We start from the raw sequence: 17,762 nt of genomic DNA, 5'->3' as shown, positions 1-17,762 counted from the left end.
TTATCAATTTATCAATTTATCAATTTATCAATTTATCAATTTATCAATTTATCAATTTATCAATTTATCAATTTATCAATTTATCAATTTATCAATTTATCAATTTATCAATTTATCAATTTATCAATTTATCAATTTATCAATTTATCAATTTATCAATTTATCAATTTATCAATTTATCAATTTATCAATTTATCAATTTATCAATTTATCAATTTATCAATTTATCAATTTATCAATTTATCAATTTATCAATTTATCAATTTATCAATTTATCAATTTATCAATTTATCAATTTATCAATTTATCAATTTATCAATTTATCAATTTATCAATTTATCAATTTATCAATTTATCAATTTATCAATTTATCAATTTATCAATTTATCGTTTTATCAATTTATCAAAACTTTTACAAATATTTGTACTAGCCTTACCAATTTAGCAATCTATGGTAGGAAACGGTTGTTATTTTTGTACGTTGGACTGTTTAAGTCAAAAGGAAATAATTTGAAATACGACAATGATTGCAAAAAGGTTTTCAAAAATTATTTTGACAAAAAAATCTACATCGAAAATTCTTTTTTTATGAACCAGCATGCTAAAAATGATTTTAAACGCAAAGGAATGCATTTTAAATTGATTTCAGCTGTTTGCACATAAATTTCTATGAAATTTACAAGTTTTTGTAATGTCGTTTGCCCTGATATTTCGAGCCGATTTCGAAGGAATGGGAGTAACACAACTTTGAAAATATTTGCATTAGCCTTATGTGAAACGTCGCATGACCATGTCAAAATCAAACCATCCACATTAACGACCCCGGGTCTTTGTGGTCTCTATTGCAAGTTTCTGCTCGAACCTAGAGTCGAAGGCTTGAATGGGGAGAGCACCCAAACCTCTTTCTACTCAAGGAACCTTCCACCCCAGTGTTTGAACTGACGACCTTCGGATTGCGAGTCCAACCGCCGGTGTGTTGTTTGTACTTGTGGCATGGAGACGACTCTACACCTAAACGGCCTAACAACCAAGGCCGGGACCGACATTTTACTTCCTCATCCGATGGAAGGTTGCAGCAGATGACTGCATGACCATGTCATTGCAGTAAAATCATGGAATATGTGCAAATCGTTACCATATTTTGAAACAGTACAACAAAATTGGTTCAAATTATTCACGAAAACAGGTCGCATTACTTGGATTGCTATAAAAATGAAATTGGTTCAAACCGGTACCGGTAATTTGATCTGGTTCAACCATATTGGTTCAATTTCTATTTCATTACCAATATATTGTTGAGATTATTTGAAAATGTTCAACATGTCGCACTACACAAACGTCGCACTACACAAAACGTGGTATCGGTGCAAACGGTACCGGTTATTTGAATCGGTTCAATTGAATCGGTTCAAAATTATTACGAAAGATTGTTGAGATTATTTGAAGAGTTTTGACACGTCGCATGGCATGATTTGCAGTAAAAACACTGAATCGGTTCAAACCGGTGTCGATTCTTTGAACCGGTTCAACTGAATCGGTTCAAATTTATTACGAATAGTTTGTTGAGATTATTTGAAGAATTTTGACACGTCGCATGGCATGATTTGCAGTAAAAAACACTGAATCGGTTCAAACCGGTACCGGTTATTTGAACCGGTTCAACTGAATCGGTTCAAATTTGTCACGAATAGATTGTTGAGGTAATTTGAAGAGTTTTGAGACGTCGCATGACATGGTTAGTGATACAACCCCGGAATCAGTTCAACCGGTACCGGTAATTTTACCGGTTCAACCGAATCAGGTTGAATTGCTCATATATCGATTCCTGGAACAATTTCATGAATTTTGATATGTCGCATGACCATATTTCTTCAAAATTTGGCTTTATAGTTCAAATGAATATTGCTATTGTAAAAATAGTTACGATAACTATTTTAAAAAAATTGTTTAAATATTTTTTACATGTTTTAAATATTTTTCCCTTAAAGTAGAGGTTCTCCCTTCCAAAACCTATATAAGTTGGTATTTTGGGTTATTTTACGATGTTCTCTGGGCCCTTGAAATCCATGTAACGCTGTTTTTTTTCCTTTGGCCCCTCCCCCCGGGGACCCGCCCCCCTAAACCACCATATTAAATATTTTTATATTAAAGTTGATTAATTTTCGAATCCAATGGTATATATGAAGTTGATATTTCATGTAATTTTCACCAAGTTACAGCTTGTTGAAAATCCATGTAACGCTAAAACGGGGCTTAGTAGTCTACGGGTACTTTTCTGGCATAGTTGCCTGACTGTTAACAAATTAACAAATTAACAAATTAACAAATTAACAAATTAACAAATTAACAAATTAACAAATTAACAAATTAACAAATTAACAAATTAACAAATTAACAAATTAACAAATTAACAAATTAACAAATTAACAAATTAACAAATTAACAAATTAACAAATTAACAAATTAACAAATTAACAAATTAACAAATTAACAAATTAACAAATTAACAAATTAACAAATTAACAAATTAACAAATTAACAAATTAACAAATTAACAAATTAACAAATTAACAAATTAACAAATTAACAAATTAACAAATTAAAAAATTAACAAATTAACAAATTAACAAATTAACAAATTAACAAATTAACAAATTAACAAATTAACAAATTAACAAATTAACAAATTAACAAATTAACAAATTAACAAATTAACAAATTAACAAATTAACAAATTAACAAATTAACAAATTAACAAATTAACAAATTAACAAATTAACAAATTAACAAATTAACAAATTAACAAATTAACAAATTAACAAATTAACAAATTAACAAATTAACAAATTAACAAATTAACAAATTAACAAATTAACAAATTAACAAATTAACAAATTAACAAATTAACAAATTAACAAATTAAAAAATTAACAAATTAACAAATTAACAAATTAACAAATTAACAAATTAACAAATTAACAAATTAACAAATTAACAAATTAACAAATTAACAAATTAACAAATTAACAAATTAACAAATTAACAAATTAACAAATTAACAAATTAACAAATTAACAAATTAACAAATTAACAAATTAACAAATTAACAAATTAACAAATTAACAAATTAACAAATTAACAAATTAACAAATTAACAAATTAACAAATTAACAAATTAACAAATTAACAAATTAACAAATTAACAAATTAACAAATTAACAAATTAACAAATTAACAAATTAACAAATTAACAAATTAACAAATTAACAAATTAACAAATTAACAAATTAACAAATTAACAAATTAACAAATTAACAAATTAACAAATTAACAAATTAACAAATTAACAAATTAACAAATTAACAAATTAACAAATTAACAAATTAACAAATTAACAAATTAACAAATTAACAAATTAACAAATTAACAAATTAACAAATTAACAAATTAACAAATTAACAAATTAACAAATTAACAAATTAACAAATTAACAAATTAACAAATTAACAAATTAACAAATTAACAAATTAACAAATTAACAAATTAACAAATTAACAAATTAACAAATTAACAAATTAACAAATTAACAAATTAACAAATTAACAAATTAACAAATTAACAAATTAACAAATTAACAAATTAACAAATTAACAAATTAACAAATTAACAAATTAACAAATTAACAAATTAACAAATTAACAAATTAACAAATTAACAAATTAACAAATTAACAAATTAACAAATTAACAAATTAACAAATTAACAAATTAACAAATTAACAAATTAACAAATTAACAAATTAACAAATTAACAAATTAACAAATTAACAAATTAACAAATTAACAAATTAACAAATTAACAAATTAACAAATAAACAAATTAACAATTTAACAAATTAACAAATTAACAAATTAACAAATTAACAAACTAACAAATTAACAAATTAACAAATTAACAAATTAACAAATTAACAAATTAACAAATTAACAAATTAACAAATTAACAAATTAACAAATTAACAAATTAACAAATTAACCAATTAACAAATTAACAAATTAACAAATTAACAAATTAACAAATTAACAAATTAACAAATTAACAAATTAACAAATTAACAAATTAACAAATTAACAAATTAACAAATTAACAAATTAACAAATTAACAAATTAACAAATTAACAAATTAACAAATTAACAAATTAACAAATTAATAAATTAACAAATTAACAAATTAACAAATTAACAAATTAACAAATTAACAAATTAACAAATTAACAAATTAACAAATTAACAAATTAACAAATTAACAAATTAACAAATTAACAAATTAACAAATTAACAAATTAACAAATTAACAAATTAACAAATTAACAAATTAACAAATTAACAAATTAACAAATTAACAAATTAACAAATTAACAAATTAACAAATTAACAAATTAACAAATTAACAAATTAACAAATTAACAAATTAACAAATTAACAAATTAACAAATTAACAAATTAACAAATTAACAAATTAACAAATTAACAAATTAACAAATTAACAAATTAACAAATTAACAAATAAACAAATTAACAAATTAACAAATTAACAAATTAACAAATTAACAAATTAACAAATTAACAAATAAACAAATTAACAATTTAACAAATTAACAAATTAACAAATTAACAAATTAACAAACTAACAAATTAACAAATTAACAAATTAACAAATTAACAAATTAACAAATTAACAAATTAACAAATTAACAAATTAACAAATTAACCAATTAACAAATTAACAAATTAACAAATTAACAAATTAACAAATTAACAAATTAACAAATTAACAAATTAACAAATTAACAAATTAACAAATTAACAAATTAACAAATTAACAAATTAAAAAATTAACAAATTAACAAATTAACAAATTAACAAATTAACAAATTAACAAATTAACAAATTAACAAATTAACAAATTAACAAATTAACAAATTAACAAATTAACAAATTAACAAATTAACAAATTAACAAATTAACAAATTAACAAATTAACAAATTAACAAATTAACAAATTAACAAATTAACAAATTAACAAATTAACAAATTAACAAATTAACAAATTAACAAATTAACAAATTAACAAATTAACAAATTAACAAATTAACAAATTAACAAATTAACAAATCAACAAATTAATAAATTAACAAATTAACAAATTAACAAATTAACAAATTAACAAATTAACAAATTAACAAATTAAAAAAATAAACAAATCAACAAATTAACAAATTAACAAATTAATAAATTAACATATTAACAAATTAACAAATTAACAAATAAACAAATTAACAAAATTTTTGTTTTTTGTTTTTTTGTTTTTCGTTTTTTGTTTTTTTTTTATTTCTTTTCAATTTTCACATGAAAACCACTCACAATGTCATGTGATAAAAACAAAAGAAGAGCAGAGCGAGGGACGCTGCGGGAAAATATGTCGTGTGAAAAGATATGACAAACGCTTGTTTCGGAATGTTGCCGTGCATGTGTCTATCGCTGTGTAGACCATCAACCGTCCGTTTCCGACGTCGTCGTCGTCTATGATGTGGTGTTGTTTCGTGTCTGATCCTGGAGTGTGATGTTTATGTTTTTACAGTATCGTTTTTTGTTGCTGCTTCACCACATGAAAAAAATACAGTAAAATGTGTGCTCGGGATATTGTGTGCGACCAAAGTTATGTCGAAATCGTTCTCTGAAAAATTCCGAGGATAGCTTCGAATGGAGTTTGAGTTCACTGGCGATGTGCTCTCCTGACACTTTGTTGAGTTTGGCATAAAAGGGGTACTGAAAACTTTCTACAGTTGACGTTACGCCGCTGAATAAAAGCTTAAAATGGTTCTCTTGATGGAATACCTCCTTAAGCATTTTTTATCATAAATGCATAACTCGACAGAAAAATGCATATACCAACAGAGCACAACGTTGACGCCGCATGCTAGTGTTACAAAACCACTTAAATTGAATTTTTCTCTCCCGGGGGAGTAGGGATTTACTATCTAATAAATAAAAGAGTTTTTCGGTTTTTTCCCTCTCTAAACTATTTACTAGTACAAATTCCGCTTCGTCAGCGTAACGGCATGTGGTCCAACCAACTTTGCTGTGATGGCCCACCGGAAGCGCATGTCCGCCTGCCGGATGCTCGTGTCCAGCTTGAACTCCTGCAATATCCGCACCAGCATGATCTTGAGCGAGTTCATGGCGTACCGATTCCCGATGCAATTTCGAAACCCACCGCTGAATGGTAAATACGCGTACGGATGGCGCTCCTTGACCGCTTCCGGTCGGAACCGGTCCGGATCGAACCGCTCCGGATCTGGACCCCAGAAGTCTTTCCGCCGGTGCAGCGAGTAAAAGTTGAAGCAGATGTGCTGCCACGGCGGGATCTGGAAGCCGTCCAGCTCGATGGGTTCGGCGTTGTTCCGGCCGATGAAGGGAACCACCGGACACAGTCGGAGCGTTTCTTTGAGGACCATTTCGGTGTACTCCAGCTGGCGGAGCGTGTCCTGGTTGACTGCGGTATGCGGGCTGGGAAACACCTCGCGGATCTCGGCGACCACCTTGGCCTGGTGCTCGGGGTACATGGCTAGGAAGAGGCACGTGTAGGAGATGGAGAGGGAGGAGGTGTCGTTGCCCTGGGTCGGAAATTGAATTTAAAGTCAAGAAGGAATGTCGTTTATGGTGACAGTAACTTACCGCTGCTACTATGCCGTACAGATGATCGGAGATCTCTTTATCTGGAAAGTACGTCCCATCCTGTCTCAGTATCGTCAAAATTTGATCCAGAAAATTTAATGACTTGGCCTGACTGCCTCCTTCCTTGACTGCTTTCCCCTCACAATCAGCCAATTGTTTCTTTCGTTCTTGAATAATCTGTAATTGAGAGTTGACACTAAAAATTCCTACAACTTGTACTTTCACTCTTAAATACCTGATCCGTGAACCCATTGCAAAAGTACCTCGTAATCTTATCGTTCTTATACGCCTTCGTAAACCGATAAACCGGCTCCAGATACCGATCAATGTTCAAGATTCTCTCCCCAATGCACTCCATCACTTTCTCCAAACTCCGCACGTACTGCTTCTGCCCGTCCCGTTCCTCCATCCTACAACCCATAGTCGTGCTAAACACCATCTCCAGCGTACACTCGGCCGTCAACGGCAAAATATCCACCTCGGACTTTCCATCGGCGAACGCCGCCATCGTCCTCACCATCTTACGCGCCCTCGCGTCCATGATCGGAACAAACTCAGTCAACACCCGCGTGCTGAACGTCGGATTCAGCAGCTTCCGATGCTTTCGCCACATCTGACCCCGCTGTTCCGTAATCAAGCTGGTGTTCAACCCAATGTACTTGTAGAAGAACGGTTTGCTGTACACCTCCGGTTTGTTCATCAACTGTTGGATCAGATCCGGATGGTTGACCAGCAGCACCGGAATGGGTCCCATCCACAGCTTTCCCACCCGGTCCACGTTCGCGTACAGCTTCACCATCAACCGGAACAGCTGGCAGCTGTTCTTGCCCATGAAGAACCCGGCGTGGCCGAACAACCGATGCACGGGTTGCACCGTGGGAATCTTCATCGCGTAAAGATTGTAAATCACATAGTCCCGGAGCACGATCCAGACAAAAAACACCACCAAAAACAGCAGAAACGCCAGAACCAGCCCCATTCTGCATCTAATCCGCCGAAGAACTTCCGTCGATCTGAATATCTCAAACGCAAATGAAGCCCCGCACGTAACGGTGCATGCGATAATACCTATCACCTAGTTAGGTGGTAAGGTCACACCAAATCTCCACCACGCAGAGGGGAACTTGCTAGCTGTAGGGAATGAGTGCAGGTTCAGTTAAATTAAATTGTTTGTTTGTGTTAGTAGGCATGCAAAAGACAGTAGAAATTGAGAGGAGCAAAAAAATTGGTAGCAAATTACAGTAGAGCCCATGTTTCCGATGGTGTTGGCAAGCGAGAGCGTTTTGAGAGAGGCAAAAAAGAGAGAATGAGAGAGATGCGAAAATAAGAGCGTGAGAATCGAGGTTGGAAAATAAAGCAGTCTTGTTGTACGTTTTGGCACGGAAACATGTGTTTTTATATCGGTCTGAAAACTAGTCGAAAATATTGGTCCGAAATTCTGTGTCGCGAGCCCGGATCACGACAATGGCGCGGATCGGTTTCCCGAGCCTACGCGATGTCATTTCGAGGTGTTTTGTTTGCGGCGCGATCAAAAGGGGAATTAAATGTTTGTGTTGACTGCGTTTTATTTTCGTTTTCGCGAGTGTTAAAAAAAGTGTGATGGGAAGTAAAAGAAGACCCTTGAGAAGACCTTAAATTTCACGAGTGAGGGTTTAGTGCGGTGTTGCGGCAAAGCGGCGGTGTTTGGTAAAGGTGTTGGTGTTGGTGTTGTGGCGTTTCGAACGAGCCCTGCGGCACAACAGCGGTATTTTTTTACAAGGCTGCACACCAACACAAACGCATTCGTTTCCGTTCGGTGTGTCACCGGAGATTACACGAGGTATGTTGCCAAAACAATGGATTTTCATTGAGGATTGTTTGAAGCAGAAACATCCGAAGCGATCGAACAACAAAGTGTCTGTTTATCCCGGTCAGGTTTGGCGATCGTTGTTCTGGTTGTTGTAGGGCTGACTCTGTACAGTCCTTCTCATGTCAAATGCTCTACAGTTAGCCCGACATTGGACAGATGTTGGAACAAAATTTTGTTTTTTGTTGGATATTATTGAATTGATTGTCTTTTGTTTGCATGTCCTAGCCGTTTTTCTAGAGACAAAAGAAAAAAACGACAGTTTATGCGATGTTTTGACATTGATTAAAATTGTAAATTCGTATGTTTGGAATTTCGATACCATGAAAAGTAGAGTAGAGAGCTTGAGTACCCAGTGAGAAAAGAGTTGAGGAAGTAGAGTTTTTTTTTTTAACTCGAGTCTCCGGTGAAGGTAGAGCGTGAATGTTACAGTTTCTGAGTAGGAGTTCCTGTGAGGGTAAAGCGGGTACAATTTTAAGGCTTGATACCGCTGTGGTTGTAGAGCGTGGATGATGGGGCATTAAGGTTTACTCCCTGAGAGGGTAGTGGATATTTAGAGCTTGAGTCCCTGAGTGGGTGGAGCATAAGATATGAGATGTTGACAAAAAAAGGAAAGAACTTCCCCGAGAGGAATGCTGGCAGATGTAAACGGCCACTCTGACTATGTGATCGCGTATCAGTGGGTCCCGTTGAGTGCACCAGTGTTGTTCACTAGAACAGTGAACTAGCACGTACTCGTCACTCGGGAGTTCACACGTGTAAACAGTAGAAAGAGATGATTTCAGCGTGACTGAAAGAACCTTCCTCGAGAGGAATGCTGGCAGATGTAAACGGCCACTCTGACTATGTGATCGCGTATCAGTGAGTCCCGTTGAGTGCACCAGTGTTTTTCACTAGAACAGTGAACTAGCACGTACTCGTCACTCGGGAGTTCACACGTGTATACAGTAGTAAGAGATGATTTCAGCGTGACTGAAAGAACCTTCCTCGAGAGGAATGCTGGCAGATGTAAACGGCCACTCTGACTATGTGATCGCGTATCAGTGAGTCCCGTTGAGTGCACCAGTGTTGTTCACTAGAACAGTGAACTAGCACGTACTCGTCACTCGGGAGTTCACACGTGTAAACAGTAGAAAGAGATGATTTCAGCGTGACTGAAAGAACCTTCTTCGAGAGGAATGCTGGCAGATGTAAACGGCCACTCTGACTATGTGATCGCGTATCAGTGAGTCCTGTTGAGTGCACCAGTGTTTTCACTAGAACAGTGAACTAGCACGTACTCGTCACTCGGGAGTTCACACGTGTATACAGTAGTAAGAGATGATTTCAGCGTGACTGAAAGAACCTTCCTCGAGAGGAATGCTGGCAGATGTAAACGGCCACTCTGACTATGTGATCGCGTATCAGTGAGTCCCGTTGAGTGCACCAGTGTTTTCACTAGAACAGTGAACTAGCACGTACTCGTCACTCGGGAGTTCACACGTGTATACAGTAGTAAGAGATGATTTCAGCGTGACTGAAAGAACCTTCCTCGAGAGGAATGCTGGCAGATGTAAACGGCCACTCTGACTATGTGATCGCGTATCAGTGAGTCCCGTTGAGTGCACCAGTGTTGTTCACTAGAACAGTGAACTAGCACGTACTCGTCACTCGGGAGTTCACACGTGTAAACAGTAGAAAGAGATGATTTCAGCAAGACTGAAAGAACCTTCCTCGAGAGGAATGCTGGCAGATGTAAACAGCCACTCTGACTATGTGATCGCGTATCAGTGAGTCCCGTTGAGTGCACCAGTGTTGTTCACTAGAACAGTGAACTAGCACGTACTCGTCACTCGGGAGTGCACACGTGTAAACAGTAGAAAGAGATGATTTCAGCGTGACTGAAAGAACCTTCCTCGAGAGGAATGCTGGCAAATGTAAACGGCCACTCTGACTATGTGATCGCGTATCAGTGAGTCCCGTTGAGTGCACCAGTGTTGTTCACTAGAACTGTGAACTAGCACGTACTCGTCACTCGGGAGTTCACACGTGTGAACAATAGAAAGAGATAATTTCAGTCTGGCTAAAAATAGCTTTCAGTAGAAATAAGCTTGCAATTTTTCTTGAGAGTATAACGATTACTCTGAAAGGATGATGCTTTCCCCGAGAGGATGATACTTCCCTGAGAGGATGATATTTTCCCCAAGAGGATAATGATTTCCCTGAGAAGATGATATTTTCCCCGAGAGGATGTTGGTTTTCCCCGAGAGGATAATGATTTCTCTGAGAGGATGATGCTTTCCCCGAGAGGATGATACTTCCCTGAGAGGATGATATTTTCCCCGAGAGGATAATGATTTCCCTGAGAAGATGATATTTTCCCCGAGAGGATGATATTTTCCCTGAGAAGATGATATTTTTCCCGAGAGGATGATGTTTTCCCCGAGAGGATGATGCTACTCTGAGAGGATGATATTTTCCCCGAGAGGATGTTGGTTTTCCCGAGAGGATAATGATTTCTCTGAGAGGATGATGCTTTCCCCGAGAGGATGATACTACCCTACGAGGATGATGTTTTCCCCGAGAGGATAATGATTTCTCTGAGAGGATGATGTTTTCCCCGAGAGGATGATATTTCCCTGAGAAGATGATATTTTCCGCGAGGGGACAATGATTTCCCAGAAAAGATGATATTTTCCCGAGATGATTATAGTTTGATTATATCAAAACTTGCGATATTATTTCTCCACCGCGGATTAGTTCAAACTTTGATGGCATAAACCTCTTGGTTGCCAACGGTTTAGCGTCTCAGTCCAACAGTTCAAAGGTGTTAGTTTGATCACCACCGATTCCAGCATTTTTATCGGAGTATATTCCAAGTTCGAATACTAACGAATTATTTAAAGGGTAAAACGTATGCTTGTTACAAGCATTTGCCAAATTAAAATCTAACTTGAACTTTTGATTTAAATGCTGAAGACAGGTATAGTGTAAATAATGTAGGAAGCTTAAATAAAGTTAAAAATATTAATTGATGTGTTAGTTGATTTTTTTATAAGCTTGAGTTGTAAAATATAATTTAAAATGTTGATTGAATAGAGTAATGTGAGGAAGTTACATAAATTCTACAACATAACTGATGACTTGATTGATTGAGCTAATGAGTTCATGTCTGGAAACATAGATAATAAGGATAAAGTAGGAAGCTTGATGTTGGAAAAGAATTTTAGAATATTGGCCTGTTATGGAGCAATTATTTGAGAAACGAAGCGCAACCTAATCCATACAAATTTGAGCTTATGATAGAATCTCTGGGAAATTCGTGCAAAGTAAATATTGTTGTGGTTTGTTGTGCTAGTGGGGGATTTTTTTAAAATGTGATGCTGTTATAAAAAAAAATTGAAAATTTTTAATTCAATTTCTGAAATCATGAATCAAGTGGGAAGCTTTGAAATAAACTTGGGCATATTGAATGCTTGCGAACAAGGATTATGTGGGTAAAGTAAGAAGATTAGATAAGAAGAGAAAATTGTTAGTAGTTGTTCTAGTTTTGAACTTTGACATTAAGGTAATTTCTGAAGACATAAATAATTTGAAAAACGAAAAATGAAGTAGAATCTGAATATTGAATGTATTTGTTTCTAAATTAGAGTAGAATTTTTGCAATTAATCACAATCAAATGTGATTTTAAAAATATGGGCAGTGTGAACAGAGGTAAAAAAATGATAGGGTAAACAATTTTTTGTTGGGATTATGACTTTTCTAATTTTATCAGTTGAAAAATTTTAGAAGTAAGATTCTAAAATATGATTTGAGATTTTGTTTGATTTGTTAAAAACAAAACTAATGTGAAAAACTTTGATCGAGTAGGGTTATTTTTGATTGGATTTTTTTAGATTTAGTTTGTAAAATATAATTTGAACATAAGATGGCAGGTCTGCAAACAAGAACAATGTAAATGTAGTGAAAATTTAAGATTAAAAGGAGAAGGTTGTTAATTTTGATCTTGTTGTAAAAGAATGTTAAAACGATATGGGAGTGTGAACAGAGGTAAGAAAAAAAAAACATTGATAGGGTAAACATTTTTTGTTGGGATTATGACTTTTCTAATTTTATCAGTTGAAAAATTTTAGAAGTAAGATGTTAGTAAAAAAAGTTTTGTGATTCAATTAATAAAATATAGTTTGAGTTTTGATAAATTTTCGAAAACATGGATAATATGATAAAAGTGAGAATCTAAGATAATACGAAAAATAAGAAACAAATCAAAAATATTTATTTGGAATATAATTTAAAAAAAAACAGCTAAATAAATTTTTGAGCTCTTGATTAAATTTGATTTGAGCTCTTGATTAAATGGGAACGAATTTATTTTTTAATCGCTTACAGCTAGCTATTATAACCGGAAACAGAAGTAATAGGGGACATTTCAATTATTATTGTGATTGAAAAAACTGGGCTGTTGAATTGAGGAATTTTAAAATTGATTTTTTTTTGTAAATTTAAGTTGATACTGAATATATTCTAATCGTCTTAAACTTTGATTAATTATATCATTATTGAATTTTGTGGTAAAATTGAATAACTCAATAAAACTGGTTTATTTTTTCGTCAAAAGCCTGATGCCTAATAAACATTTTCGTTGATTTCAAAAATATAAATATTTTTCCTTCAAAAATGGAGTTCTAAAAATATAATTAAGTAGATAATAATTATCAAGCCATGCGGGTTTGAGGTTTTCTTTTATTTTTCCACAGTTTGTTTCAAGGTGAATCCAGGATGGAACTAAGGTGGACTTGGAAATCTTTGACAAAATTTAACTGGAGGCAACAAATTTGAGTATCGAATTGATTAGTGAATCCAAAATATTCTACAGACTTTTTTTTATCGTTTCAGGTAACACCATGAGAAAAAGGTTGACGGATGGTGCACTGGAATCTACCATCGACAGGACAATTTTGTACAAGCGAATCATGGGGAAGAATGAATTGTAAATATTATAACGTTTTTGAAAAGATGTAGGTTTTTATGCGGACGGGCTTTTCCTACCAACAAAAAAAAATGAATCTATTTAGTTTTTTTTCCATGCCACATAGAATAGATGTATTAGTTGAAATTATTCACATAGAGTAGAGGAGAGGGAGAATGTAGGGAATGAGTGCAGGTTCAGTTAAATTAAATTGTTTGTTTGTGTTAGTAGGCATGCAAAAGACAGTAGAAATTGAGAGGAGCAAAAAAATTGGTAGCAAATTACAGTAGAGCCCATGTTTCCGATGGTGTTGGCAAGCGAGAGCGTTTTGAGAGAGGCAAAAAGAGAGAATGAGAGAGATGCGAAAATAAGAGCGTGAGAATCGAGGTTGGAAAATAAAGCAGTCTTGTTGTACGTTTTGGCACGGAAACATGTGTTTTTATATCGGTCTGAAAACTAGTCGAAAATATTGGTCCGAAATTCTGTGTCGCGAGCCCGGATCACGACACTAGCCTCGTCAAGGTTGCTTAATTATGGCAAGAAACGGCTGCGGGGTGACCTGCCAGCGGAACCGTTACAGCGATTGACTTACAAAAAGTGCGCGACGCAGTCGGCGGTCACGACCGGTTGATCTCCGATACCGACAAAAGGGGGGGTTGTTTCTTACTTTCATTAGTCAGTTTGAAATGTGAATGTTTCTTTTACATTTTTCAAAAGTTTGTCGTCGTTTGAGTTGCTCATGTTACTCATAGGATTTATTTTGACCAGCTTCTAGAAGTGGGCATAAAGGGCTAAGGTGAACACATCAGGTATTGACTTGAATACTTAAAAACAATTATATGAACGTAAGCCCAAAATGTGATTCCTTTCTCGTATTGATTATCTTGGTTGATGATCCTAACACGATGGCAATCAAAATTACGTCGTCTAATTAAGTATTTAAAAGTGGTAGTCAATTATTGATCAATGAAAAGTTACACATTCGTAGACAAGCCTACCGATGAGATAAACCAGTCTCATAGTTTTGACAACTGGTTTCCCAACTTTTTTTTTTCTTCTAATACGGATCAAGTTGCTACAATTGGTGTTGTTGTTCATTAACCTTGTACGGCCTACCTCAAAATCGTCAACATGCACAGGTGTAACATTTTTGTTTGTTTGTTTGTTTGTATTGCTCTAGCCCGTCTGGTTTTGAACCTTGTTTTTAATTAGTAACTTTCATTTGGACCTTTCAAGCAGCTGGGTAGTCCCGCTGAGAATCGCTTCACTTAAGGAAAATTTGGGCAAGCTTGTTGAAACAGTACATTTTTTACAATTTTAAAGTTTTATTAAGATTAAGGTGGTAGATGATGGTACTGAATTCGGGTACAGAAATAATAAGAAAAAATAATAAATTGAAATGCTTCCACAAAAATTAAAAAAATACAAAGAAAACTATTTTTAGATTGAAAAATTCTAAACCAAGATTTGAATGTTTTTTTAAAACAGGTGTCGCATTGTTTTCTTAATGTAATGTTTCCAAGAAGTCATTTTATAATAAAATTGAAGTATTTTTTTACTGGCCTAACAACGAATACGCATTCGACAATTTTATGCAAAAATGGTGCAATTTTCGAACTTTTAAAATTGTTCCCATGACATTATTTTTTCAGAAATACTAAAATTTTCATAATTTGCAATCTGGGTACTAAACGAAGCGAAATTTTGAATGCATTTTCACCTTATGTTTTTTTTGTAAATCACTAAATTTTTCACAACAGTTACGTAACTTCCTGAAAATACTTAAATTTTCATAGTTTGCAATATGGGTATCAAACAATTCAAAATTTGGTATGAAACATACAAAATTTTAATGTATGTTTGTAGCAAATTTCGTTTTGTTTTATAACCATATTGCAAATTTTAAAAATTTGCGTATTTTCAAAAAATACGCTATTTTGTGAAACTTTAGTACATTCTAGAAAAAAAGCTCTAAAAATGTCAAAAAGCATATAAATTTTCACTTTGTTAGCATTCTTGAAAAAACTGTAATAAATCCGGACACTTAAAAGCATATCATTTTTGTTATAGCTGGCAAAAAATCATGCAACAAGTTGAAATTCTAGAATTATCATCAGGATGTAGTATAACAGTCAGTTTCAAGAGAATGCGTGCTAAATATGTCTTTTCTAACAATTTTTCATCAGAATTTTAAAATTAGAAAGACTTGTTGTGCTTCGAATCCCGGACACTGATAAAAGTTGATTCAAAATCCGGACACTTTTGCTTCGAATTCCGGACATTCGTTTTTGCTAAAGAATATCACAAATTTGGACTGAAATGTTAGTGAAGGGCATGCTTTAGCTCTCAAATAAGCTGTTAACATCAAGACAATCGATATTTTATATAAAAAATTAGTAGAATTTTAGGAAATCAAAACCATAAACTTTTGCTTTGCCTTCCCGGTGCATCGGACGCCTATGAAATATTTCAGTGAAATGTTTCAAAAATTTATGTACACTTATAAGTTTATTTTATTTATAAATTTTGTTTGAACGGTGTAGTTAACGTCAAAACAATTAACATTAACTACACCGTTCAAACAAAATTTAAATAAAAGTTGATGTTAGGATTCGTCAAATAACATAGTTTTGACATTTATAATGCGAACTTATAACCAAATAATTGATAAAACAAGATGAGGTGTCCGGATTTCGAAGCGTCCGGGAATTCGAATTATGACGTTACTTTGAATATGTGAGTATTTTCAAAATATTCGGTATTTTGTGAAAATTTTTGCGTTTAACAAAAAAAAAATCCAATCAAGTGAAAATACATATTTAATTTCTCATTTTTGTTACAGAGCAATTCCAGCTCAAATCATGAATTTTTCTGGTACTTTTGTACCCGACTTTCTATCTTAGGCCTATAAAAGCCATTTTTGTGTATATGGAGCCAACTTTACTCGACAATTATTTAAGACCAAGTTATTTAAGACCGAGCCACGTAGCCCAGTGGTAACGCTTCCACCTCGTAAGCGGTAGATCGGGGTTCAAATCCCGGCTCGGACCAACACAACTGGTCATCTTTTTCCTTCTGGAATCGATTGCTTAGTAAAGAGAAAGGTCGTCACAAACTGGACCTTATCACGACACCTTAGGGAGGCTACCCATGGAATATTAACATTGACCTTAACATGTTAACATTTAGTTGAGAATGAAACTGCCACTGAATCCGCTTTGTAAATGCCGGCCCCGATACTCTTCAAGGGTGTTCCCCTCAGGAACTTGGAAAGATTTACTTTTTACTAAGTTATTTAAATATGAACCAAAAATACACGCCACTTCCATGAGATTTTTCATTCCTTAAGTTTAAAAGTTAAATTTGAAAGTGATGTCACGATTTTTTTTCATTCAATTTTTTTGAGGAAATAGCCTAAAATGATACAAAAATACTCATGAAAAATGCAGGACGGTATGTCTCTCCTAAAAAATACAAAAAAAACATTTACTAAAACTGTTTTTTTAAATGGTCTAAACGTAATTTTTTTTTTAAACTGACAGTGGGAATCGATTTTCCAGACAATTTTACATAAAAGTCTCCATATTGACCATTGTCCTATGTCCAATACTTGGGAAGATACACTGGTTTAAAAAATTAAAATGTCAAAAAAAGGTTTTTTGGTGGTTTTTGGCAATTTCTATATGACAGACTTGATTTTTCAGTCTCGCAAATATTTTTACCGGAAAGCTCGTCCAATTTCCCATTTATTTTCGACATTTTAATTTTTTAAACCGCTGTTTATTATCAAGGATTGGACATAGAACAATGGCCAAAATGGAGACTTTTATGTTAAATTGTCTTAGACCACTTGAAAAATAAAGTTTTAGTAAATGATTTTTGTATTTTTTAGGAGAGACATACCATCCTGCATGTTTTGTCAGTCTTTTTGTAACATCTTAGGCTATTTCCTCAAAAAATTTGAACGAAAAAAAAAATCGTGACATCACTTTAAAATTTGACTTTTAAACTTAAAAATCAAAAAATCTCATAGAAGTGGCGTGTATTTTTATTTCAGTGTATTTTTTTTTTTCAGAGAGCCCGTCTAATTTCCAACAAGTTTTTCTTTGACCGCAGAATATCTGTTGAGTTTCCCGAGCAGACGGAAATAACTTGGGAATAAATTTTTTTTGACATTGAAAAATACTAGGCCAATAACATTTTATGTTATTTATAACAAGATTTGTTAT

At 33.2% G+C, this 17,762-nt stretch overlaps 1 protein-coding gene and 1 long non-coding RNA gene across 6 annotated transcripts in view; both read left to right on the top strand.

The window, feature by feature from the left end:
• The window catches only part of LOC6039460 (zwei Ig domain protein zig-8), a 378,844-nt gene that overhangs the window by 219,222 nt on the left and 141,860 nt on the right, over positions 1–17,762 (top strand). The gene's annotated exons all lie outside the window — the stretch shown is intronic.
• LOC119769927 lies at positions 8,040–13,963 on the top strand. Its single transcript, XR_005278582.1, has 2 exons — positions 8,040–8,557; positions 13,322–13,963. It is a non-coding gene; the product is annotated as an uncharacterized LOC119769927 (long non-coding RNA).

The sequence above is a fragment of the Culex quinquefasciatus genome, chromosome 3 (genome assembly GCF_015732765.1).
Source record: "Culex quinquefasciatus strain JHB chromosome 3, VPISU_Cqui_1.0_pri_paternal, whole genome shotgun sequence".
In the NCBI taxonomy this organism is placed as follows: Eukaryota; Metazoa; Arthropoda; class Insecta; order Diptera; family Culicidae; genus Culex; species Culex quinquefasciatus.
The sequence above is the reverse complement of the archived record's forward strand: the minus strand, read 5'-3'. Positions and strand labels throughout refer to the sequence as shown.